We start from the raw sequence: 27,613 nt of genomic DNA on the forward strand, positions 1-27,613 counted from the left end.
TTCAATAGGAACAATGATGTACACAGTTACATTACCAGAAAAAAATGACTTCATTACACCACATTAACGTTGTCTTTAGCACAGTGCTGGGTCCAAAGTTTTGGTCACTTACTCAGTGATATAAAATGTAGCAAAGTAAAATCTAAAAAAAAAAAAAAAAAAAAAAAAAACTGATAATGTTTCTCCTTAACAACTCCTTCTATTCCACAGAAGTATTTCTATTATTGTAATGTGTAAAAAGTGGTAGGGTAGGAATTACTAATTCACTTCTGTATGTCTAGGTTTTTTATATTAAAAAAAAAGAAATGAGCCGGCCGAAGTGACCGAGCGGTTCTAGGCGCTTCAGTCCGGAACCGCAATGCTGCTGCGGTCGTAGGTTCGAATGCTGTCTCGGGCATGTCCTTAGGTTAGTTAAGTTTAAGTAGTTCTATGTTCTAGGGGACTGAAGACCTCAGAAGTTAAGTCCCATAGTGCTCAGAGCCATTTGCACCATTTTGAAAAAAACATGCCTACAATCAGTATATAGGGGTATTTAAAGAATAATTTGTGATATGAATTTAAAATGACTCGTTCTACATCATTATGGTTTATCGTGCAAATGATCCGTGGAATATGAAAGTACTAAGTAACAGGTCAGCAAATTCTTTTATTACACTGTAAAATTTTTATTACTTTTTGTAGCTCAGGCGATTAACATAAATTACTCGTTGGTGAGCGAGCTGGCTCGAGATATTGATTAGTAGTATATGTAACGGGATATCGTCTGCTGGTTGTATATCGTCTCCAGCCCAAATCCGGGCGATCCCTCTTTACGAAGACGCTGCCGCTGGCGGTGGAAAGAGAGGGTGGTGGGGGGCTGTGGTTTGGTGAGGGCCGTTGTGATGAAGGAGGCAAGTGTTTTGGGGTGGCGCCTTAGGAGGTGCAGGGCGCCAGATGAGAGCGCGCGAGCCGAGCGGCGGACTATTGATCCAGCGGGCCTTCCGCGCGGTCCTCGCGCCGCCAAAATAACCGCACACCCAATTCTCCGGCCGCTCCTCTCATAACTGACCAACACAACGTCAGCCCCGACGGCTGCGCAATTGAATCCGTCCGACGCGTGCTCCGCCGCGCCGAATGGAAATTTGTCACAAGTTAGCGCGCGGCCCGCGAAATTCGGTTTCGGATTTTAAGGGCGCCAGCTGCCGCCGCTATGAAATACGTCCTCATCTGGTGCCGGCAGGTCCACCCCTCCACGGGCGTATGTCACACCCCTTATGCGCTCAGCTTGAAGCCACCTGCCGAGTACTGGCACGCCCTCATCTACACCAGACCCGACATTTCGGCGAAATACTTTTCGGTACGAGGCAGTGCCGTACGTTTTGCGCTGTGGGGCGATAACACACCCAAAATATCTTTTTTTTAATTGAACCGAGAAAGAAAACCGGCTAACTCGTGTTTTTAACTACGAGGGCCATCCAGTAATTAAAGAGACTACACTACTGGCCATTAAAATTGCTAAACCAAGAAGAAACGCAGATGATAAACGGGTATTCGTTGGACACATATATTATGCTAGAACTGACATATGATCACATTTTCACGCAATTTGGGTGGATAGATCCTGAGAAATCAGTACCCAGAACAACCACCTCTAGCCGTAATAACGGCCTTGTTACGCCTGGGCATTGAGTCAAACAGAGATTGGATGGCGTGTACAGGTACAGCTGCCCATACGGCTTCAACACGATACCACAGTTCATCAAGAGTAGTGACTGGCGTATTGTGACGAGCCAGTTGCTCGGCCACCATTGACAAGACGTTTTCAATTGCTGAGAGATCTGGAGAATGTGCTGGCCAGAGCAGCATTCGAACATTTTCTGTATCCACAAAGGCCCGTACAGGAACTGCAACATGCGATCGTGCATTATCCTGCTGAAATGTAGGGTTTCGAACGGATCGAATGGAGGGTAGAGCCACAGGTCGTAACACATCTCAAATGTAACGTCCACTGTTCAAAGTGCCGTCAATGTGAACAAGAGGTGACCGAGACGTGTAACCAATGGCACCCATACCATCGCGCCAGTTGATACGCCAGTATGGCGATGACAAATACACGCTTCCGATGTGCGTTCACCGCGATGTCGCCAAACACGGATGCGACCATCATGATGCTGTAAACGGAACCTGGATTCATCCGAAAATATGACGTTTTGCCATTCCTGAACGCAGGTTCGTCGTTGAGTACACCATCACAGGCGCTGTCTGTGATGCAGCGTCAAGGGTAACCGCAGCCATAGTCTCCGATCTGATAGTCCATGCTGCTGCAAACGTCGTCGAACTGTTCGTGCAGATGATTGTTGTCTTGCAAACGTTCCCATCTGTTGACACAGGGATCGAGACGTGGCTGCACGATCCGTTACAGCCATGCGGATAAGATGTCCGTCATCTCGACTGCTAGTGATACGAGGCCGTTGGGATCCAGCACGGCGTTCCGTATACCCTCCTGAACCCACCGATTTCATATTCTGCTAACAGTCATTGGATCTCGACCAATGCGAGCAGCAATCTCGCGATACGATAAACCGCAATCGCGATAGGTTACAATCCGACCTTTATCAAAATTGTAAACGTGATGGTACGCATTTCTCCTCCTTAACACGAGGCATCACAACAACGTTTCACCAGGAAACTCCGGTCAACTGCTCTTTGTGTATGAGAAAGCGGTTGGAAACTTTCCTCATGTCAGCACGTTGTAGGTGTCGCCACCGGCGCCAACCTTGTGTGAACGCTCTGAAAAGCTAATGATTTACATATCAGAGCATCTTCTTCCCGTTGGTTAAATTTCGCGACTGTAGCACGTTATCTTCGCGGTGTAGCAATTTTAATGGCCAGTAGTGTAATTGATCTGGGGAAAAAACTGTTAGTAGGGCAAGTTTGTTACTTTTATGGCTTTAAGTTGGCATCACTGGGATTAGCCCTGATGATCTGCTGATGTATCAACATTGTTTTCTTTATAACCTCAAAAATACATTTCAAGATGGCGAGTCCGCTTGGAACGTCCACATTAGTTGAACAACGTTCTGTTAGTCGTTTTTACTTGCTGAAAGCGAGAAACCATTGAATTTATACTGTAGAATGTCTTAAGTTTATGACGAAGATTTTGCGAATCGTGAAAATTTTTATAAGTGGGTAGAGCAGTTCAAAATTGGTCGTGACTCAGTGACTGACGAACACCGTTCTGGCCGACCAGTTGCAATTTCAGCTCCCTCACTTGAAAGTCGAATTGATGATATTCATGCCGACCGCCGTGTGACCGTGTAAATGATAGTTGACAAGGTTCAAGTTAGTGTTGGTACAGTTCATAACTTTATCATTAACAAGATGAAGTACGGCTAAACATGTGCAATATGAGTCCCAAAGGAGTTGACGCGGCTACACAAGGAAATAAGGTTGAGAGTGTGCATAGAGCTAAAGGAACGTTATGAAAGGGAATGTTAGCACTTCCCTAACAAAATTTTAACTTGTGATGAAACTTGGGTTCACTATTTCGAGCCAGAATCAAAAAGACAAAGCATGGAGTGGAAGCACACCAATTAACTTGTCAAGAAAAAATTCAAAACCCAAGCATCAGCAGGAAGAGTCACTCTGACGGTCTGAAGATCCAGTTTTTTGTGATTATCTCGAAGAACAGCGTACAATGAACAGCCAATACTACTCGGATTTGCTTTTAAACAAGGTGAAGCCAGCCATGAGAGAGAGACGTCGTGGATCTCAGAGGAGATGTGTGATTCTCCAGCAATCAACGCACATCCTCATAATCCGTGAAACCGTCGACAAAGTGGGCTGGGAAGTACTGCCTCATCCCCGTCACAGTCATGATTTAGCATCAAGTGATTTCTATTTGTTTGGTGCACTGAAGGCGGCATTACGTGGGAAGAGGTTCCAGGACAACGAGGACGTGAAAACGTTTCCGGGAAATTGGTTCAAACAACAAGATAAAGAGTTCTTTGCAGCCGGAATAAAAAAGCTTGTAGCCCGTTGGAACAAGTGCACAAATGTTCAAGGGGATAATGTTGGAAAGTAGAAAAAGTATTGTTTTGTAAAAATAAACGCTTTTTTCTCCAGACTAATTTGTCTCTTTAATTATTGAATGACCCTCGTATTTTTTTGAACTATTGTGTAGTATTGAATAAGCACTCCATCTTCAGGGCACAAGTGGCCCATGGGGACCATCCGACCGCCGTGTCATCCACAATGAGGATGCGGATAGGAGGGGCGTGTGGCCAGCACACCGCTCTCCGGTTGTTTCGTACGATGGTTTTCTAAGGCCGGAGACGCTACTATTCGGTCGAGTAGCTCCCCAATTGGCATCACGAGGCTGAGTGCACCCCGGAAAACGGCAACAGCACATGGCGGCCCGGATGGTCACCCATCCAAGTGCCGGCCACACCCGACAGCGCTTAACTACGGTGATCTGACGGGAACCGGTGGATCCACTACGGCAAGGCCGTTGCCCATAGTATTCAATGGTGAAAATTTTATTGCGTGAGCTCTATTTTCTTCTAGTGCAAGAAACTCGCCTGATGAAGCTGTCTTAAAAATAGACTTTACCATTGATATTAGCGAACCCAGCAATGCTTTGCAACTGCTAAACTTATGTAGGGATTGGATATACGCTCTACCAGGTGTACAAGTCTGAAACCGGAATTTCCCTATAGATGGTGCTAGCCGTCAGTGTATGGCCCGGGAGCCATCTCCTTCCTGTAACGGCTGACGACGAATGTCAACACACAGTAATCCAATTTCCATACATCGGTATCTGTTTCAAACCCGTAAACATGTCGAGTTTTGTGCCTACGATCTACGATTTGCGGACAGCATTGGTTTTCTGTTATCATTTGAAGAAAACTGTTGCAGATTCGCATCGAATGCTTGTCGAGGCTTTCGGCGAACATGCTCTTGGGAAAACACAGTGTTTCGGGTGGTTCAAAAATTCGAAACTGGTGATTTTGACGTGAGAAACGACAAGCGCGGGAAATGACAGAAAAAGTTTGAAGACAACGAATTGCAGGCCTTGTAGGATGTTGTGGGGAAAGCAAACCAAAGACTGCGATTTATTGGTAGAGCACTTAGAAAATGCGACAGGCCTACTAAAGAGACTGCTTACACCATGCTTGTCCGCCCTCTTCTGAAGTATTGCTGTGTGATGCGGGATCTGTATCAGAAGTGACTGACAAAGGACATCGAATAAATTCAAAGAAGTGCAGCTCGTTGTGTATTGTCGTGAAGGAGGGGGGGGGGGGGGGAGTGCCGCGGACATGATGCTTGCTTTCGGGTTGGAAATAATTGAAACAAGGCATTTTTCGTTGCGGCAGGACCTTTACACGAAATTTAAGTCGGTGGTATAGTGCCGATGCAAAGAGAGGCGGTATTATGCGGTATTATACATGTTCTCTGCGGTTGATTAGTAATATTTTGCTTTCTTATCTTTTCGATCCTGAACTCGTTGTCTTATCTAGAGGTTCTCTTGATGTTTGGATAGTATCTAGACGTTATATGATTGATTAAAAACTTAACAGAAAGAACTTTAGGTAATATTTATTTTGTTTCACCTCCAGACAAAATTATATGGTAGCATAATAATTGCCGGCCTTTGTGTCCGAGCGGTTCTAGGCGCTTCAGTCCGGAACCGCGCGACCGCTACGCTCGCAGGTTCGAATCCTGCCTCGGGCATGGATGTGTGTGAGGTCCTTAGGTTAGTTAGGTTTAAATAGTTCTAAGTTCTAGGGGACTGATGACCTCAGGCGTTAAGTCCCATAGTGCTCAGAGCCATTTGAACCATTTGAACCATAATAATTGGTTCCAAATTTAAAATGGTTGGATCAGTGTTGCCACCACAAAACTAAGTCAAAAGGATATACAGTGACACGTGTGGCATACATTTCTTGTCGAACTCCTCTCAACGCTGAGAATAGGTCACGTCTGTCCTTCTCTTAAGGGATTTAATTTGATTTAAATTTTATTTGTTGTTTATTTAAGCAGAAAAACAATATTCTTTATTGTTCAGCGCATGATGATAGATATCAGAGTCCTTCATCGAGTGCCACTTCTGTATGCACACAGATAACTTTTATAATATGTTCAATGACGTAGGTTAACATGTAGATATAAATGCTAAAGAAGTTAAAATAAAATTTACCATTCAGTTCACAAAAAATACTTGGACGGAATGTTAGTGTTCTGAATATCGATTGACGCCATTATATTTGGGCAAATGAATTTCGAATCAGATTCTATAAAAAAAAAAAAGCATCTGGAAAAATGGAAAGCGCCAAGCCGTTCATCTCCTCTCTTTTCATTCATATTTGATAAAACGATTATCCTGTACGTGACCTGAGCTAGACAAGGTTTGACAATACAAAAGTTTACACGGATTAATGAGATTTGCAGCAGTTTTATGCGCTGATTTAAGTTCCTTTTTTACCGTTCCTTAATTTAACATGTTGCTGTCCATTTCAACTGCTTTTTGGGTGAGAATTACAATCAAGAAGCGCTGAGGATACAGGACAGGAGAGTCACAAGTGTGGCACGCCGAAATTAACCGTACGTGGTGCAAGAAAACGTGACCTTCGCAGAACTGCTAGCGGGAGATGGATAGGTAGAAGCTGCCCTCGTGTTGTCTTGGGGAAAGTCGCTTCGGCTATCATACTGGCGTCCACCCTAATATGCAGTTTATTGCACGTATCCACTTAGGACGACTGAGCTGAAAGCATTCGTTCCAGACGACAGAAGTCATCCGAGCAACGCTAATAAAAGTTCATTCGACTGATAAACGCCTCTCATCTGGCCTAAAAACACGGCAAACCAGCTTTGACTTGTTTCAGGTTTAGAAGAAACCGAAGAGTTGGCAGATGGCCTCGAGCACTGCCTTTTAGCTTTGCCCATGGGTTTTGATGCGAGGCTAGCTGCTGCTTGGGGAGGCACCGCTTGATGGAATAGATGTGACGTCAAGAGGACGTAACACGCAATGCGATATTCATTTAGGGAAGTGGAAAGGGAATCTAAATTATTGGTTTGCAACGTTTCACCCTCCTGGAGAGATATTTTGTTAGTCGGAAACAACTGCGGCATTGGCGGACAGATATAACTTCAAGAGGATTGGTTGCCGAGATTCTTGGTGGGAATAAGGGTGCAGTCAGTTCTTTACTGACTAAAAAATTGGGATTTCGTTTCTGGACTTGGCGCTGAACGCATCGGTACCCCGCAAGTTCCACTCTCAAATCGAACTGCAGACTCCATTAGCAGAGTGGATCCGATGTTCGAGTCTTCTGCACACTGGGTTTTAGTGACATACTTGATGCCAGGCAGACACGGTGTCACCGATCTGCCCATATTGCACTGTCGATAATGGTGAGCATAACTTGCAGCTTTGGCATGTTAGGATCATAACGAACAAGAAATTCAGAGTCATGTTTAGATTCACTTTCCCACGTTCACCAGAGCATTCTCAGTTGCATGCGCTTCTTCGTTTCTCCGGTCAGACAAACAATTACTGTAACTGGAGTGTACGCAGGTCGAGTTAAATTTCACGGACTCAGTTATATGATTATCAGCTAATTCTGACCCTCACCTACAAACTTCCCCATCTGATAATTCACATACCTACTTCTTATAACTAACGTCTATGTCTGTAATCTTATGATTTCGTGACTTATTTAGATTCTTGTTCATTCTCATGCCTTCTCGTAGTAAACTAATGAGATCACTTAAATCGTGTATTTCATTCGGGCAGACAATGCCTCCCTGATCATATTCAATATTTTTCAATGATGAAATTTACGTTCCCCATCTTGTTAGGGTTACGATCTTTCATAGTGTTAATCATTCTGATTTGTACATTTATTCCAGCTTTTGGTCTTAAGCGTCTGTTTGCATCACGATTAGTCATGGTTGAGTTAACTTCACTCCCTCAAACACTCAGAGTTTTTCAAAGTGATCGACATATTTTATAGGTGTTTTCATAAACTCATAATAATTCAAAAAATGTCTAATGTAATAAACGAACTGTATGAGTCGAGGTATTTTGACTTCTTGCTTCGACAGAGAAAGCTCAAATCTTTCAAAAGACTATTTTCAAAAAGAGCAAAAAGCAGATGTAGCACGTCTTTCATAGAAACCTTGGTAGTATTAGCTCACGAAAACTATTCACCACAAAACCTAATACCTCACTGTGATTAATCATGGTTTAATAATTGTTCGCATGGTTAGGAGTAGATCCTACAAAAAAATTCTAAGGCAACCATAAATATAAATCAAATGATTGATTGAAACGACGTGTTATAGTCAAATTTGCTTGTTATGTTGCAACAGAAGCAACTTTTTTAAGATGTGGGAATTTAAATTATAGAGAGAGCTTTTAATCGGAAGAAACTGATCAGATATCTACTGAGCACTCTATATCGTCTTTGACTGTTAAAGATCGTTGAATTCAACGTTATCAAAAACACAAGCTGATCTGGAAGCGGCCTTGGCTTTACGACTACGTCACACGCAGTGGCGCAGTTTCTGTCAGTCCGAGGTTGCTCCAATCCGGTTGGGTAGTATAACGGTACCAGAGAATATATTTTGAAGTATTTCGACAGGTGTCGATCGTCAAAAACGTCTTTCAGTATCACAAGCCTAGACGGGCGTACGACGATAATTACACTGGTCTCGATTCGCCTAGTCTCATTCCCCCTGTTGCGAGAATCCAAGCAATGTTGCGAGCATTACATGATGAATACGGTGGACTATGACATAAGGATTTCGACAGTGTGATATTTAGAGGTTTGTAGGGGTCAGGGTAGAGTGTATGAATAGTCAAAGTGGTTAAGACGACCGCTCGCTAGAGCCCCGGTCAAGCACAAATTTTCGTATGACAATAACGGTAGTACATCTACACCTAACATAGCTGATGCCAAGGAGTTCACAGTCAGCGAAAATATTTCTTAAACCTGTGGATCGTCAACAATATCTGTTCTTTGAGATGTACAATAACTAACCCTACCATTTAGAGACAATAGCCCTTTGAACATATGTGACTTAGAAGTTGTTACACGCGAAGAAAATCTTTTCAATAAGTGGGCAGCATAGACGGCGGACCAAGAAGTAAATCTACTTTACACGTTTTATACTGTGTAGCCAGCTTACCTGACCAAATTCCCGTCTATGAAGTATTATTGGCTCCTGGCTCATTCTGCATTCGCAGACATAGTAATCCTGTGAGTAGCCTTGGTTTTCCGGAGAATGTGTCATTTACTGACGGGGCAGAGAGCAACTGTGGTGGCTTAAAAAAATTCAAATCAGCGCTGTCTGATGGCGCTGTTTCCCGGTACTGCAGAATATAATTAATACCACTAACTGAGTGGGATAGTGGACCTACATTTTTTACGAAATCTGCTAATACAAATATGTTGCTACTCCTCTCACCATTGTCGCGCTAACTATGCGTTTGACAGGAGTCATTGATTGCTTGGAATCCTGGTTAGTGTAAGCCAGTCAATAAAAAGCCGATACGAAGTTCGCGTTGCGAAGGCATCGTAAGTGTGTTCTCTGAAAGCGTGAATGTGAAAAAAGTAGGGAAGGTGTATATCTGAAACATTTCAAGTTTATTATTTAATATCCTTGTAAGTGCAGTCTTATGAAAAAGCAATATTGTTTTGTGCATTTAATGAAGTTAATCTTAAGCACAAGCACAATAGAGATTTCACCATCAAAATGACATGACGCATTGCATTTCGAATTATGATTCAGAAGTGATTTTGTCTTTCGCTTTTGTAAGTTTCACAGCATGAGACATATCATTCTACTCGGAATAGTTGTCTATTAGGTGTGGCAAATAATCTTCGGAACAGGTCGAGATGAAACTTTCCTAGGCCTAACACAACTGACTAGAAATCATTCAAAAAAATGGTTCAAGTGGCTCTGAGCACTATGGGACTTAACATCTTTGGTCATCAGTCCCCTAGAACTTAGAACTACTTAAACCTAACTAACCTAAGGACATCACACACATCCATGCCCGAGGCAGGATTCGAGCCTGCGACCGTAGCAGTCCCGCGGTTCCGGACTGAGCGCCTAGAACCGCTCGACCACCACGGCCGGCAGAGATGATTCAATAAAGCTATTAGCGAGTGAGGTGCACAGTGGTAACAAACTTGACTCATTTCCTGGAAAATGGCGGTTGAAATACCAGTCGCCCTATTCTACTTTAGTTTACGGTGGCTTACCTAAATTACTAAAGGGAAAAGCTGGGAATTTTACGTCAAAACGTTCCTAGTTGATTTCTTTCCCTACACTTCCCACATCCCCAGGCGGAACTCCGTCCCTAATGACGCTGACGTCGACGAGACCTCAAATCCATCTCCTCTTTTCTTTCCTTTTTGTAGCATACGTTACTTATTTTTTCTCAGTCTATCGAATGCCGGCATTGTCTAATCAGTACATTTCGTACTAAAGAAGTTCGAATCTTTAATCTACCGATAAATATTTATCTGGAGCACAGAGTAATTTGAATACTTCTTTGCAGATGAGGTCAGTGCTTTCACTATGAGTGTCCGTATGTTGTCGACTGCTCCGCAACAGCTGTTTTCAGTAACACACGTACCCACTCGACTTCTTTACAGATAGTAACTGGTACAACAAACTAGCCCCTCCTGCATCGTCGCAGAAGAACGTACATTGTGGGTCGGGCAGAGAGGGAAGTGCTTAATTACCACTTCCTTCCTCGCTCGATTACGGCAGCGACCGCCGTGCTGGGAGTGTGGAACGATACAACCCCGAGCAATTAACGGAGAGTTGTGATGTTAGTGAGTAGATGCAGAAGGCAAACTTGAAATGAAGTTAATGCGTTAGGCAGGAAGGAGATGGTGAGACCAGAAGTAGTGCTGCCCCAGCACACTAGCGGAGATCTGCCAACCCGCCGACCAGTTGTTTAGTCTGTGGTCCGTTCCCGCGAATACAAAACTAAAATCTGAATTAGCGGTACTAAGTACAATAGAATACTCTGACTACGTTCTGGAAGTTCTTGAAGCTCAGAAACGTGGATTCTATACAATGTCTAACAAAAGAAAAGAAATAAAGCACCCAGAGCACATGATCGGATGTAAATGTAAATACGTACGCGTGCACACCATTGCCAGATACAATGAAGCACCAAAGAAACTGGTATGCGTATTCAAATACAAAGATATATAAACGGGGAGAATACGGCGCTGCGGTCGGGAATGTCTATATAAGGCAACAAGTGTCTGGTGCAGTTGTTAGGTCGGTTGTTACTGCTGCTACAATGGCAGGTTATCAAGATTTAAATGACTTTGAACATGCTCTAATAGTCGGCGCACAAGCGATAGGACACAGCATCTCCGAGGTAGCGATGAAGTGCAAACGTCCGACGGCTTGGGTTCTGTCACCGATCATCGTCCATACGGTCCCGACTTGAACTCATCCGATTTTCATCTGTTTCCAAAACTTAAAGAACATCTTCGAGAACTTCACTTTAATAGTACCGGCAACAAAGTTACACATTCTACAGTGACGGTATCAAAAAACTGGTCTTTCGTTGGTAGTAATTTGTTCGTTGCCAGGGTGACTATGTTGAGAAATAAATATGTAGACATGAAGAATAAAGATTTACAATGTTAAAAACGTTTCTTTTATTTTAAAAACTTTAAGAATTTTGCACACAGAAAAACTGGAGGCATTCTTTTCAGCACGCCCTCATGGACTGAACTTATTGAAGTATAAATTTTTTCGAAACTTTTGAGGTAACTATACGACGATTGATATCAGTACGTTCACGATAGAAAAGTACTGTAGTGTCTGAAAAATTTTAAGTGAGTGTTTTTTAACAGGTATTGATTTGACAAATGACTATGATAATAAATATAATAAAATCATTGTTTATAAAATTGTAAATGACTACATCAGTTCAAGGGAATTATATTTCATGAAAGTCAAATTTTAAACATTCGACCACCTAAGTATTTCACCGTGATCTTGACTTGCCAAGTGGCGCGCGCAGTAGCGAGAAAGAGACAGACGGTAGCGAGATGTTCGCGTGCTGGGAACTGTTGATGGCAGGAGATGTATATTTAATTTGCAATTAATTGTACATCGAATCACCTGTTAAGTGATGTGGCTTTTACGTGCATGTTTATAAGTCATCTCTGAATTTATTTGGTCGCGGATGCAAGAATTTCCAGGCTTGTGATGTCGCGAAGTTCGTTGAGTGATTAATTCACTTTTTCAGAGATGTGAAGAAACTGTGTAAGATTGTTTGCCACTACTTATTTCGACGGCACACCATGAACAGGAAGATTTTTATATTATTTGATAGATTTGGTTTGTTTTAACGAAGTGGCAGTCATATTAGGCAAGTGTTAAACAGAAAATGGTTGGAACAATATAATTTCTTTATTCACAGTACTTCGAAGAATCATTTAACATACAGTCAAATTACCATGTTAATTTGTATGTCATATATTTTAATTGATGATTTATGTTAGAATTACGATGTCAAAAATCGTATTTCCATAACACGACAAAGTCTCGATTCAAAGGTATTATAAAGTCCTATCCTGTTAATTGAAACAGAACTGAAAGTAAATCTAAAGCATTGGTCACCTTTTATTTCATTTGCTGACGTTAATTCTGCTTGGATGAAATCTCAGGCTCTGATTAATCAATTGCAGTAATTCCTCATGTGAATTTTAAATGTGGTGTTGCATCAGAAACAATACAGCTTGCTTCCATGTTGATTTTTAAGTACAAATTAGAATTAAAAAATTAATTACTGCTTCACCGTAAATTTCAGAAGCAGTAAACTAATTAAGCTCCTTCGGAGTTATCGTAAATTCATAGTTATTCTATTTATTTCAGAGAGATGATCGTAAGGTGGGTTAAAAGCAGCTTCCATCCTATTCCTACATGGAACAACTGTTTTACTGGCGACTGTAATCTCGTTATCACAAATGATAACGTAGGTAGTCAGAGATAAATGTAGTGAAACGTATTTATGTCTGTGTTTTAGATATTCCATCGAACCCATCTGTTCGCCAGTTACTTTGGGATTTAATAGGCGATAGCTTTTTAACAAGTGTATTAAAATTGCAACTATTTTCTTAGTTCTACCGGAATAACATTGCCTTTATCCCATTGAGTGGTGGAACAAATCTTTTATATTGCTTAGTGGCCGTTACGAGAACAAATGCCACGATACGTTTTGCGGTCAAGGTCGCGTGCTAGGGTCGCACATCCGGCCGATGAAGCGGTCGCTGCGCGGGATTAGCCGAGCGGTCTTGGGCGCTGCAGTCATGGACTGTGCGGCTGGTCCCGGCGGAGGTTCGAGTTCTCCCTCGGACATGTGTGTGGTTGTCCTTAGGATAATTTAGGTTAAGTAGTGTGTAAGGTTAGGGACTGATGACCTTAGCAGTTAAATCCCATAAGATTTCACTCACATGAAGCAGTAGTTTTAAAGCGTAGCGCCTGAAGATACGGAATTCTATCTAACGTAGCTCAGAATATATGTCTTGGTTACACTTGGAATTTCTAATGGGTATTAATTGATGAGATAAAGAGTACATAAGTTGACACGGTCATAGCGTAACAGTGTTTCAGTAACTGTTACATAAAAATTAGATTGGTTTTGCACGAGATTTGTTACCAGATAATATAACAAATTGATAACAAACGTGTAATCGCGAGGGTTCAGTCATAGGCTGATACTGCTAAGTTCATTATAAACTTGACTCAATTTTGTAATCATTAAAATAACATCATATACCATCTCAAGCCATAAAGTTTCATTTCGTTTCCCACTCCCCTTCTGGATCATTCACTCTTTTTTGACGCATTTTAATTAAATGAGACGAAGACGACGTTCATTTATGTAAACTTGAATTCAGACACGCAGGGATGAAATGGTTCTCACCACGATTCAGCTTTTCGTTATGTCTCAGAACAACAGCCAAAGTAATGTACGCGATGCGCATAACTTTGGAGATTGTGGGAACGAAAATGACTACGTATTTCACTACAACTATATGGATTTGTGCATTTCTCTGGTTGGTTTCTAAATATTATGTAGTATCTTCCTAATAAAGACCGATGCTATCCCCAAGTTCAAAAAGGCTCTGAGCACTATGGGACTCAACATCTGAGGTCATCAGTCCCCTAGAACTTAGAACTACTTAAACTTAACTAACCTAAGGACATCACATACATCCATTCCCGAGGCAGAATTCGAACCTGCGACCGTAGCGGTCGCGCGGTTCCAGACTGAAGCGCCTAGAACCGCTCAGCCACACTGGCCGGTTATCCCCAAGTGAATAACTCGACAATAAATTACAAAAGAGGCGGAAAAATGGGCTAAGTTTATGATGAGATAAAATCAAGGAAAAATAATTACTCACGATGCTGCATGATCTTATTTATTAGAAATGAAGTATCGTAACAGATATACAAATTTATTTGGTTCTATATACGGAATTAATCATCAATGTGAAGGAAAATAAAGTCTTTCCCTTAATCATGAGGAACACGTACATCGATGCTGAAGTATAGAAAGCTAAGAAGGAAACTTACGTGCGAAGAAAGGATTCGAACTGAAATCAGTATTGGAAGCGTGATGTGGGAACAAATGCATTCCTTCTGCTGCTTTGTCAATAACATCATTGTAGACAGTGCTATGTATAGAAGTCTACGATTGGATGGATTTGGAAATATATGTGTCAACAACAATACACTGGGCGACATGGAAGAAGCCTCCCAGCAGTTGTGGAAACTACAATCGAGTGTCCCTCTATCAACGAAGCAATGCCGGCAACTTCTGCCGTAATAGGCGCTCCGACATGGCAACACATAATATGCAAGGAACGCAGATTCAAGTCCCGAATCTGTCTCACCATCGAAAAGTGACCTCAGGGTGAACCAGAACTCCACCGAAAAATTTTCAGGTTTGTTGTTAGTGAGCAAAACAAGAAACAAATGTCTATTAAACACTTATTCATCGTTGACGCTGTGGAACACATCTCTTCTACTTTCAACTCTCTGTTTTCCATATTTTGGGAGGAGGTAGTATGGACCAAAATTAGAAGAAAAGTATCCAGTGGTACGCGAAGATATATAATATAGGGCAGGACGTCAACAAATTAGTATCACGACCAGTCATCTTGTTTACCACAATGCAGGTTAACGGAATCTTATCACGACAGTGTGAGCAACGCATAGCCTGAAGCACTGAATGAAACTCAGCAACATCAGAGTCTGTACGAGACTGTGCAGATGATAAGATTGGCATATTTGTCAGTGTCACAATAAATGGTAGCTCGTTATTGGTGATATACATCACATGAATATAAATTGGCAGTAATATTTCAAAGCAGCGGTTGAATTTTTCGATGTCATTAGCGAGTGCTGACCTTCTGTGAAGCAAATGTATGTTTAAAACGTAGAAATCTAGTGATATGTATATAACTTAAAAGATAATGTGACGATTATGTGTTAGCCCTAACTAGATCAAGAGATTGACTACTTTGTGTAATTTGTTTCCATGCATTTTAGCAAGCTGGCGAGAACGACGAAGATGAATAAGCAAATATCAAATGAAAGTAATGGACTTTCCATCTTAAGATGTTTCTGAAATGAAGGACAATCGATGTGAAATCTGTTTTACTAAAGAACGTTAATCGTAAGCTTACAGTGTTCTGTTTTAACTTTAGAATTCCCTCTCTATCTAGACTACAGGAAGATGGTGATACGATCCTCTCATGTGGTAAGTGGCATGTGTTACGTTTACTATACTTTTAACTGGCGATATCGCTCTCTAAGAGACGAGATTTGAATCCTCGCCTGTGAAGAGCTACGATGCGGTAAAACTCGTGTAAGAATTCTAGACTCTTTCCAGGTTGTGTTAGGAGAAATGAGCACACCTGGACATATATGGGAATGTCCTCTACTTGGACACATGGCAAGTACCGTGAGGCAGATTTTAAAAGGCAAACCTGTCTGCATCATAGTTCGAGTAAGTCCAAGTAAAGGCGAAGATGCCCTTTGGTTCTAAAATTGCTTGGCCTAGTAGCGAAACACCAAAAGGACGAGTGAAAAAAAGAAGAAAAGAAAAGAAATTCCCGCGATCAGGTCCTGAACACCGTGCGCTAGCCGACCGACCGCCGTGTCATCCTTAGTCAGTCATTATCGGATGACGTATAGAAGGGTATGGGGTCAGCACACAGCACTCCAGGAGAAGCTATCTCTTACTCAGGTGGCTCATCACTTTGCATCTAGAGGCTGAATTCACCCCCACTCCAGTCCTTCCACCAACGAAAAATCCCTGGCAGTACCGGGAATCGAAATCAGCTCCCCAAAGGTGGGTCTGTGATGTTGAACATTCCACTACGGAGGCAGACGAAAGGCAGAGGCACAGAGGAATAAGTAATACTCTGTGAAAAATGAAGTGGCTCTTTCTGATATATTGCCATACGATCCAGAGGTACCAAAATGTTGCTGAACCTGTGTGTCCGATCAGTTACATAACCAATAGAGAAACTTTTTACATTCCAAAACAGTACTGTGCGCGGCGCCTTCCTCAGATTAAAGTGAACGGAAAACGAGTGGAATGAGGCAAGACTAGCGAATTTCACTTTCATGGTCAGTGATGAAAACAATAAAAAAATGGAAGTTAATAAGTCAAAGAATGTAATCAGTATTTGCACCCCGAGTGCTGTTAGCATTCGTTGACGCAATAAATTCAAGGTGCTGGAGAAGATATTACGATAATTTTAGTAGTAGTTTCAAAATTGGTTCAAATGGCTCTGAGCACTATGGGATTTAACTGCATGGTCAGTGATGAAAACAATAAAAAAAATGGAAGTTAATAAGTCAAAGAATGTAATCAGTATTTGCACCCCGAGTGCTGTTAGCATTCGTTGACGCAATAAATTCAAGGTGCTGGAGAAGATATTATGGTAATTTTAGTAGTGGTTTCAAAATTGGTTGAAATGGCTCTGAGCACTATGGGATTTAACTGCTGTGGTCATCAGTCCCCTAGAACTTAGAAATACTTAAACCTAACTAACCTAAGGACATCACACACATCCATGCCCGAGGCAGGATTCGAACCTGCGACCGTAGCGGTCACACTGCTCCAGACTGTAGCGCCTAGAACCGCACGGCCACTTTTGTGGTTTCAGTTGCAGAGTAATAAACATATGTCGTCGTTATTCCAGGTATAGATCTGACAGTAGAATGTGACAACACCAAGTATAAACTGCGTAAAAACAGGTAGGACAATGTGCTCCATCAGCCAAGAGTACCATTCTGCAGATTCCGTCTATAGCGTGAGCTTCGGGAAGCGTGCGGAACAATTAGCGTTGATTTTCACGTTAATTTAGCCACAATCGAGCTCTTTAACCAGTGTCATATTCATTTGGATGACAAAGCAAACACAATTACGACAACTAATGATAGTGCTAATTTTACGAATACATAATTTTTTCGAGAATGAGTGAGAAGCAGAAAGTGTCTCTAAGTAGAGCACACTCTAGTGTTGACAACTACCACAGGAGAGAAAACAGCTGGATTGTGTGGTGTGGGACAGATCGAGAGCTCAGTGGCGACAGAGCAAAAAATTGATTCTCTCTCTCTCTCTCTCTCTCTGTGTGTGTGTGTGTCTCTCCCTCTCTCTGTCTCTTCCTCTCTGCGCAGAAGCCATCTTGTGGCTCACGTTGGGACAAAATCTGCATCTGTTGTTAATATTTGGAAATGGTTAAGAAGACCAGCCTTTCTCGAGGAGTTTCAACGTAGCTCATAATCTGCAGCATTGTCCTTAGAATAGAACGGGCCCTCAGCTTGTGAGCCAATTGTAAGGCACGAACCGGAAACTGTGAAAGTTCTGTGAGCAGACGAGCTAGGTGGCAACCTCCTAGACCTGCACCTTAGGTTTGCGAATTGTGGGGTGACCCTAAATGGGTCTGATGTGCACTACACAATATAGGTAGCTACTCAGGCAGTTGTCTGTATATGGGAGTGTATATAAGGGTTTTTTAGATTAGGCGACTCACCATCCAGTTCGTATATTGATAGCTGTAGAAGACCCGAAAGTACCAGCGGAAGATGTATATAAATGCCCTCTACACGTCAAATTATTAAAATCCTAGTGGTCAACTTCAGAAGCATTCGCAAAAAAGCGCCAATTTGAAGCACTCTGAAAAGTCAGTGAAGTTCACACGATTCTAGATACAGAAAGCTAGTTAAAACCTGCAGAGGACTGCAGTGAAATTTTTGTGGAAATATGTAAGCGTGTGTCTAAGGGATATTTGTCGCAGTAGACAAGAAACCCAAATCTGCCGAGATAGGAATTGAAGTTACAATCTGGACTGTCTCGACAAGACTCGGCATCAGTGGCGGGCACAAAATTATAATTGGCTCCTTCTATCGACCACCAGACTCACCTCCTTATGTAACCAAAAAGTTTACAATAAGCCTCAGTTCACTTGTATGTAAGTTCCCTAATCATACTGTAATCAGAGACTTAAATCATCCAACAACCATCAGGTTACCTTCCATTAGGAACGTGGGTGCACTCAACGGCTCTGATATGACTTTCAAATGATACAGCACAGCCATCAGTTGTTCCTTTCTTCCAGGTTTTATTCGGCAAATCTAGATTTAGGCTAGTGCCTAGCCATTATCAATGGACAATTACATCGTGTCATTGCATGTTCTAATACGTCAGTCCCCTGTTGTTCGTGCTTCCGTCATAGTTCTTTCAAGTTGAGTCTTGAAAGAACTGAGGAAAATTCTGGTGAAAGATCTGAGCCGTGCTGTTGACTACGCTCTCTGGGGATTTTGGAATGAGTGTGTTGCTATGTTATTTTGACAAGATTAAAGAGGTTTGGATACAGCCAACGTATATCAGTTTCCAAGTCACAGCAACTTCTGCTACCAGAGAAAACAAATAAATTGCAGACAGAATTATTTTGTGTCTATTATTACAAGTGCCTGACAGAAAATGGTTCAAATGGCTCTGGGCACTATGGGACTTAACATCTGAGGTCATCAGTCCCCTAGAGCTTAGAACTACTTAAAACTAACTAACCTAATGACATCACACACATCCGTGCCCGAGGCAGGATTCGAACCTGCGACCGTAGCAGTCGCGCTGCCTGACAGAAGCCATTAAACGATTAGAAGAACAAGATCTTGAAAAGCAAAAACAGTGAAATATTTTTACTTCCGTCAGGGAGCAATTAGATGTCTTCGTCTAAGACAAAACTGAATCTAGTCTTCAAAATAGTCTGGATATTGAGGAATTTGCACATCTGTAAAGTTACCATTCCAAGTGAACACAAAGTTTACCCCACTAGTTTTTGTGGATGTCGGAAGAAGCTTTAGCATTTAAAAAGGGGTTCTATATACTAAGAGAAACAGTGTTATTTTTAAAAATGGTTCAAATAGCTGTAAACACTATGGGACTTAACATCTGAGGTCATCAGTCCCCTAGACTTAGAACTACTTAAACTTAACGAACCTAAGGACAGCACACACATCCATGCCCGAGGCAGCATTCGAACCTGCGACCGTTGCAGCAACGCGCTTCCGGACTGAGACCCCTAGAACCGGTCGGCCACAGCGGCCGGCCTTTTAAAAATACAAAGATGCTTAACGTCTTGAAGTACAACAGCCTCACGTTTTTTTTCCTTCTTCTGATGAGTGATAATTTGATCTACTTGTTTGTAACTCAATAAACTAGAACAGCAAGAAGACGATTTCATGAATTAGTTGAGCAAATAATCACTTTTTGTCCATTTCCTAAGTTATTTGAGCACCTTTACCTTTCCATTTCTCATCTGAAATTTGTACCTAGAAATTCTAACGCTGGTCATTTAATACATTACGGAGAATTGAGCCCTGGCTGCCCAGAGACCGATATAATGCCAATAATCTATGCAATTTTCGGCACTGTAATATTCGTGTTTCTGAAAGTGAAGTAATTTAGAGTGGCTCGATTCCGAAATAAAGTGTCGATTAGTGACAGAAACATGTTTTTTAAAGAAGAAGAGTTGAAATACAGATTTCGGTTTAGAGGACAGCACTTGTGACCACACAGTGGAAAACGAGAGTTCCGCTCGATGCTGCCGCCAGCGCAACAATGTGAATAAAGGCACATATTTTAATTACGGCGGCCGAGGCTGAGATTTTATTTAATTTGTGCGTGTAAGTGCTGTGACGCCCCGCGTTATTGATATGCGCGCAGACCACGTGTGGCTAGATATTTAATTTTCCCACAGTGCCGGTCCTCAGCGCGTCGCGTTTTGCTCGATTTTACGCAAATTTGGCCGCTCTTTCGAAGATTGTGATTTTAAAAATAATCTCGTTCAGCTTGTCGCTACTATCATATCGACAACGCGTTTATGCAATGTTTATGTGGGAATTTAAATAACAAGTATTACGGTAATCCCTGGAGCCACGAGCGCCTTTATTGTTCCAAAATTAGAATATGTTTGCGGTTGGCAGTGTAATTATACAGATAACGCTACTACAGCACATACCGCTGCATGTGTTTACAAAGAGCCGGAAGCGACGTAGAGCTTCAGTCATAGTTTCAGTTTTATATTTAGACGAAGCCATTGACGCTAACATGCCTGCGGAGATCGAAATTTGATGTCGGATGAAGTACCGGAAATAGCGCTTCCTCTCTCCTCTGCTTGTAGGTAGCATCAGCTCTGTGTTTCCCCTATCTCGAAACGATTTCCTTCGTAAAATAAAGACCACCTCTGTTGCACAGCCTGATCTGCTAGCGCCTGAATGCAAAGAATAATTTCCATAAAGGAGATCGAGAAAACTCGTGGGATAGGCTGCACTTTTATCTTTCACTTCGTACACAGCTCTCGGTTCAATATATTTTTTTGTGAAAGGGAAAGGGGAGTCGGGTGGGGAATTTCGCGACAAAGATATTTAATCCATTTTAATGTCGTATTACGTTCTTTTTTACCTTCGCTTTAGCAACTAGTGTCCTGTAATAGCTTCATTTCCTCTACTTTCCTTTGTTTATAGTACAATGTATTTCGTTTTAGTCTTATGATAAATCCTCCGGCACATGTCTCTTCTATCACTGCTACTATTTTTCTGTGCTACAATTTTCTCAGAGATGTCTTTAATATACTTAGCGCGAAGCAAATAGGAAAGGAGTCTGTCTAGGAGATTTCATATCACCAAAACTACCCTCAGCAGTCCTAGAGGAAATATTTAAATCGTTAAACTGCGATAACGAAGAAGGAATACGAGGGGCGTTTGAAAAGTCCGTGAAAAAATAAAAACTACTTACGTATCTGGGGTAAACCTTTTTTATCTTTCGACATAGTCTCCTTTTGGACACTTCGTCCAACGCTGTTCTAATTTGTTGATCCATTCCGAATAATAGGAATTGTCCAAGTCTGAAAAATAGCTATTAGTTGCTGCAATGAACTCCTCGTTTGAATAAAATCCTTGTCCCGCCAGCCATTTCTTCAAATTGGGGAAAAATAATAGTGCGAGGGAGCTAAGTCTGAAGAATAGGGAGGATGTGAAACGAATTAGAATCCTATTTCCATTAATTTTGCGACCACAGCTGCTGAGGTGTGTGCTGGTGCATTGTCATGTTGGAAAAGGACTTTTTTGCGGTCCAATCGCCGGCGTTTTTCTTGCAGCTCGGTTTTCAAACGGTCCAATAACGATGAATAATATGCACCTGTAATAGATTTACCCTTTTCCAGATAGTCGATGAGGATTATCTCTTGCGAATCCCAAAAGACAGCCGCCATAACCTTTCAGACCGGAGGAATGGTCTTCACCTTTTTTGATGCAGATTCTCCATTGGTAACCCATTTTTTAGATTGTTGTTTGGTCTCAGGAGTATAGTAATGTATCCATGTTTCATCCACAGTGACGAAACGACGCTTAATGTCCTGCGGATTCTTCCTGAACAGCTGCAAACCATCCTTGCAACACTTCACACGATACCGTTTCTTGTCAAGCGTGAGCAGTCGCGGAACCCATCCTGCGAATAGTTTTCTCATGTCCAAATGTTTATGCAAAATATTATGTACCCGTTCATTCGAGATGCCCCCAGCATTAGCAATCTCACACACCGTAACTCTTCTGTCACCCATCACCATATCATGGATTTTATCAACGATTTCGGGAGTCGTAACCTCTACAGGGCGTCCAGAACGTTCGGCATCACTTGTGGCCATATGGCCACTCCGAAAATTTTGAAACCACTTATAAACTGTTCTAATCGAATGTGTAGAGTCACCGTAATGTTTATCAAGCTTCTCTTTAGTCTCCTGAGGCGTTTTGCTTTTCGCAAAGTAGTGTTTAATCACCACACGAAATTCTTTTTCGTCAATTTTTTGACAATCACTCGACTTCCTTGATTCACACGAATGCCAAACACTAAGACATAGACCAATATGGCTGAAACTTTGTGTCCGTTCTTTCCAAAGATGATACTAACTAAACATGACCTCGATATGCGCCGGTGGTGCCATCTCTTGGACTTTGCACGGACTTTTCAAACGCCCCTCGTACGAATTAATGGGACACATAAGAAGCCGTTATCTTTGTAGGTAACATCGTATTGTTTGCCTTTAATGCAGATGAATTTCAACAACAAATGCAATAGTGTAGAGAAAGTATGAAAATAGGCAACAAAATCAGTAACAATTGTACAAAAAGAATATATAACCATCATATCGAAAGAAAATAATGTTAATTAACGGTGAACTTATAGACCGAGTTGTTGCAATTTTGCATGATGACACATTAAGAAAGTAACTGGACAGGCAGGAAATGAAATAAGCAGGAGAGTAAAAATGGCTTGAAGTGATTTACATAAACTATACACAGTTTTCAAAACAAAGCTTTCGGTGCGTGTAAAACGAAATGTTTACAGTGAGCGTGTATTCAAAAGTAAAAGTGGTCCCATACAGAGGGAATGAGAGTGGAGAGGCAGATTCAGGAATCCTGAATCACCGTTCTTGACGATGTCCTAGTAGAGTTTCAGGTGTTTATATATGACGTGTGGGTTACCGTGATGAGTGTTTGCAAAGTGTGGTGTTGGGTTTGTGTTGCTAAGGATGAAGGGAAGGGAGAGGGTGAAACTGGGTGCTAGCACATTGCCTACTCCTTTCGAATAGCATCAAGAGGGCCGATGAGCTTAACGTCTCCATCCGATGTACGAATCAGCATCACATGCTCTCACTTCATGGCACACTGCGAAGAGGTCTGAAAATGAATCCAGACATTGGCGTAAAAACTGGTGGTGAGGAACCTAACGCCACCATCTTTCCTCCACTTGCCGGCAAACACTGGCAGTGAAAATTTTTCCGCTACCGGGATTCGAACCGGCTTACCTCCGAGTCGAGAGCTACCACACAGGCGGGCGTTAGCGATCTCGACTACAAAGGTATGGCAATGTGTACTACTCATTTAAAATGTGGCTGCTATACAGGTTGGTCCATTGATAGTGACCGGGCCAAATATCTCACGAAATAAGCATCAAACGAAAAAGCTACAAAGAACGAAACTACATCTACATCTACATCTACATTGATACTCCGCAAGCCACCCAACGGTGTGTGGCGGAGGGCACTTTACGTGCCACTGTCATTACCTCCCTTTCCTGTTCCAGTCGCGTATGGTTCGCGGGAAGAACGACTGTCTGAAAGCCTCCGTGCGCGCTCTAATCTCTCTAATTTTACATTCCTGATCTCCTCGGGAGGTATAAGTAGGGGGAAGCAATATATTCGATACCTCATCCAGAAACGCACCCTCTCGAAACCTGGCGAGCAAGCTACACCGCGATGCAGAGCGCCTCTCTTGCAGAGTCTGCCACTTGAGTTTAATAAACATCTCCGTAGCGCTATCACGCTTACCAAATAACCCTGTGACGAAACGCGCCGCTCTTCTTTGGATCTTCTCTATCTCCTCCGTCAGACCGATCTGGTACGGATCCCACACTGATGAGCAATACTCAAGTATAGGTCGAACGAGTGTTTTGTAAGCCACCTCCTTTGTTGATGGACTACATTTTCTAAGCACTCTCCCAATGAATCTCAACCTGGTACCAGCCTTACCAACAATTAATTTTATATGATCATTCCACTTCAAATCGTTCCGCACGCATACTCCCAGATATTTTACAGAAGTAACTGCTACCAGTGTTTGTTCCGCTATCATATAATCATACAATAAAGGATCCTTCTTTCTATGTATTCGCAATACATTAAATTTGTCTATGTTAAGGGTCAGTTGCCACTCCCTGCACCAAGTGTCTATCCGCTGCAGATCTTCCTGCATTTCGCTACAATTTTCTAATGCTGCAACTTCTCTGTATACTACAGCATCATCCGCGAAAAGCCGCATGGAACTTCCGACACTATCTACTAGGTCATTTATATATATTGTGAAAAGCAATGGTCCCATAACACTCCCCTGTGGCACGCCAGAGGTTACTTTAACGTCTGTAGACGTCTCTCCATTGATAACAACATGCTGTGTTCTGTTTGCTAAAAACTCTTAAATCCAGCCACACAGCTGGTCTGATATTCCGTAGGCTCTTACTTTGTTTATTAGGCGACAGTGCGGAACTGTATCTAACGCCTTCCGGAAGTCAAGAAAAATAGCATCTACCTGGGAGCCTGTATCTAATATTTTCTGGGTCTCATGAACAAATAAAGCGAGTTGGGTCTCACACGATCGCTGTTTCCGGAATCCATGTTGATTCCTACATAGTAGATTCTGGGTTTCCAGAAATGACATGATGCGCGAGCAAAAAACATGTTCTAAAATTCTACAAGAGATCGACGTCAGAGATATAGGTCTATAGTTTTGCGCATCTGCTCGACGACCCTTCTTGAAGACTGGGACTATCTGTGCTCTTTTCCAATCATTTGGAACCCTCCGTTCCTCTAGAGACTTGCGGTACACGGCTGTTAGAAGGGGGGCAAGTTCTTTCGCGTACTCTGTGTAGAATCGAATTGGTATCCCGTCAGGTCCAGTGGACTTTCCTCTATTGAGTGATTCCAGTTGCTTTTCTATTCCTTGGACACTTATTTCGATGTCAGCCATTTTTTCGTTTGTGCGAGGATTTAGAGAAGGAACTGCAGTGCGGTCTTCCTCTGTGAAACAGCTTTGGAAAAAGGTGTTTAGTATTTCCGCTTTACGCGTGTCATCCTCTGTTTCAATGCCATCATCATCCCGTAGTGTCTAGATATGCTGTTTCGAGCCATTTACTGATTTAACGTAAGACCAGAACTTCCTAGGATTTTCTGTCAAGTCGGTACATAGAATTTTACTTTCGAATTCAATGAACGCTTCACGCATAGCCCTCCTTACGCTAACTTTGACATCGTTTAGCTTCTGTTTGTCTGAGAGGTTTTGGCTGCGTTTAAACTTGGAGTGAAGTTCTCTTTGCTTTCGCAGTAGTTTCCTAACTTTGCTGTTGTACCATGGTGGGTTTTTCCCGTCCCTCACAGTTTTACTCGGCACGTACCTGTCTAAAACGCATTTTACGATTGCCTTGAACTTTTTCCATAAACACTCAACATTGTCAGTGTCGGAACAGAAATTTTCGTTTTGATCTGTTAGGTAGTCTGAAATCTGCCTTCTATTACTCTTGCTAAACAGATAAACCTTCCTCCCTTTTTTTATATTCCTACTAACTTCCATATTCAGGGATGCTGCAACGGCCTTATGATCACTGATTCCCTGTTCTGTACATACAGAGTCGAAAAGTTCGGGTCTGTTTGTTATCAGTAGGTCCAAGATGTTATCTCCACGAGTCGGTTCTCTGTTTAATTGCTCGAGGTAATTTTCGTATAGTGCACTCAGTATAATGTCACTCGATGCTCTGTCCCTACCACCCGTCCTAAACATCTGAGTGTCCCAGTCTATATCTGGTAAATTGAAATCTCCACCTAAGACTATAACATGCTGAGAAAATTTATGTGAAATGTATTACAAATTTTCTCTCAGTTGTTCTGCCACTAATGCTGCTGAGTCGGGAGGTCGGTAAAAGGAGCCAATTATTAACCTAGTTCGGTTGTTTAGTGTAACCTCCACCCATAATAATTCACAGGAACTATCCACTTCTACTTCACTACAGGATAAACTACTGCTAACAGCGACGAACACTCCACCGCCGGTTGCATGCAATCTATCCTTTCTAAACACCGTCTGTACGTTTGTAAAAATTTCGGCAGAATTTATCTCTGGCTTAAGCCAGCTTTCTGTACCTATAACGATTTCAGCTTCGGTGCTTTCTATCAGCGCTTGAAGTTCCGGTACTTTACCAACGCGGCTTCGACAGTTGACAATTACAATACCGATTGCTGCTTGGTCCCCGCATGTCCTGACTTTGCCCCGCAACCGTTGAGGCTGTTGCCCTTTCTGTACTTGCCCAAGGCCATCTAACCTAAAAAACCGCCCAGCCCACGCGACACAACCCCTGCTACCCGTGTAGCCGCTTGTTGCGTGTAGTGGACTCCTGACCTATCCAGCGGAACCCGAAACCCCACCACCCTATGGCGCAAGTCGAGGAATCTGCAGCCCACACGGTCGCAGAACCGTCTCAGCCTAGCGACCACCTGCAGATGGGTGCACCTTGTACCCTTCATGGCATCCGGAAGGACCCTTTCCACATCTGGAATGACTCCCCCCGGTATGCACACGGAGTGCACATTGGTTTTCTTCCCCTCTCTTGCTGCCATTTCCCTAAGGGGCCCCATTACACGCCTGACGTTGGAGCTCCCAACTACCAGTAAGCCCACCCTCTGCAACTGCCCGGATCTTGCAGACTGAGGGGCAACCTCTGGAACAGGACAAGCAGCCATGTCAGGCCGAAGATCAGTATCAGCCTGAGACAGAGCCTGAAACCGGTTCGTCAGACAAACTGGAGAGGCCTTCCGTTCAGCCCTCCGGAATGTCTTTCGCCCCCTGCCACACCTTGAGACGACCTCCCACTCTACCACAGGTGAGGGATCAGCCTCAATGCGGGCAGTATCCCGGGCAACCACAGTCGTAGTCCGATCAGGGGATGCGTGGGACGAGCTGGCCGTCCCCGACAAACCCCCATCCGGACCCCCACAGTGATGCCCATTGGCAACAGCCTCAAGCTGTGTGACCGAAGCCAACACTGCCTGAAGCTGGGAGCGAAGGGATGCCAACTCAGCCTGCATCCGAACACAGCAGTTGCAGTCCCTATCCATGCTAAAAACTGTTTTGCAAAGAACGTCTGAACTAATCTACAGAGAGAGCAAACAAATCGACAAAATTTAATCGGTTATTAAAATGCAAGATTGCCTAGTAAATGCAGTAATGCTGCTACTTGCGCACTGCTGACACTGCTCGGCGGCGGAAGGAGACTAAGCGAAATTACACTATTCAGGTACTAAAACGCGATGCTACAACTCTCAAATACTATAATACGCCCGAAATTTATGAATTAAACAATGCAAGTACCAAAAACGCGCAAAGAAATTAAGAATTAAACTATGTAACAAATGAGTGAGCTAGGAGTATACGACTTGGTGCTGCAGCTGCTTATCCAACGGCG

General features: G+C 42.6%; 1 pseudogene; it reads right to left on the reverse strand.

Annotated features, from left to right (window-relative positions):
• Positions 1 to 4,376: 4,376 nt before the first annotated feature.
• On the reverse strand, positions 4,377 to 4,494 carry LOC124557270 (annotated as a pseudogene).
• Positions 4,495 to 27,613: the final 23,119 nt, after the last annotated feature.

The sequence above is a fragment of the Schistocerca americana genome, chromosome X (assembly GCF_021461395.2).
Source record: "Schistocerca americana isolate TAMUIC-IGC-003095 chromosome X, iqSchAmer2.1, whole genome shotgun sequence".
NCBI lineage: Eukaryota > Metazoa > Arthropoda > Insecta > Orthoptera > Acrididae > Schistocerca > Schistocerca americana.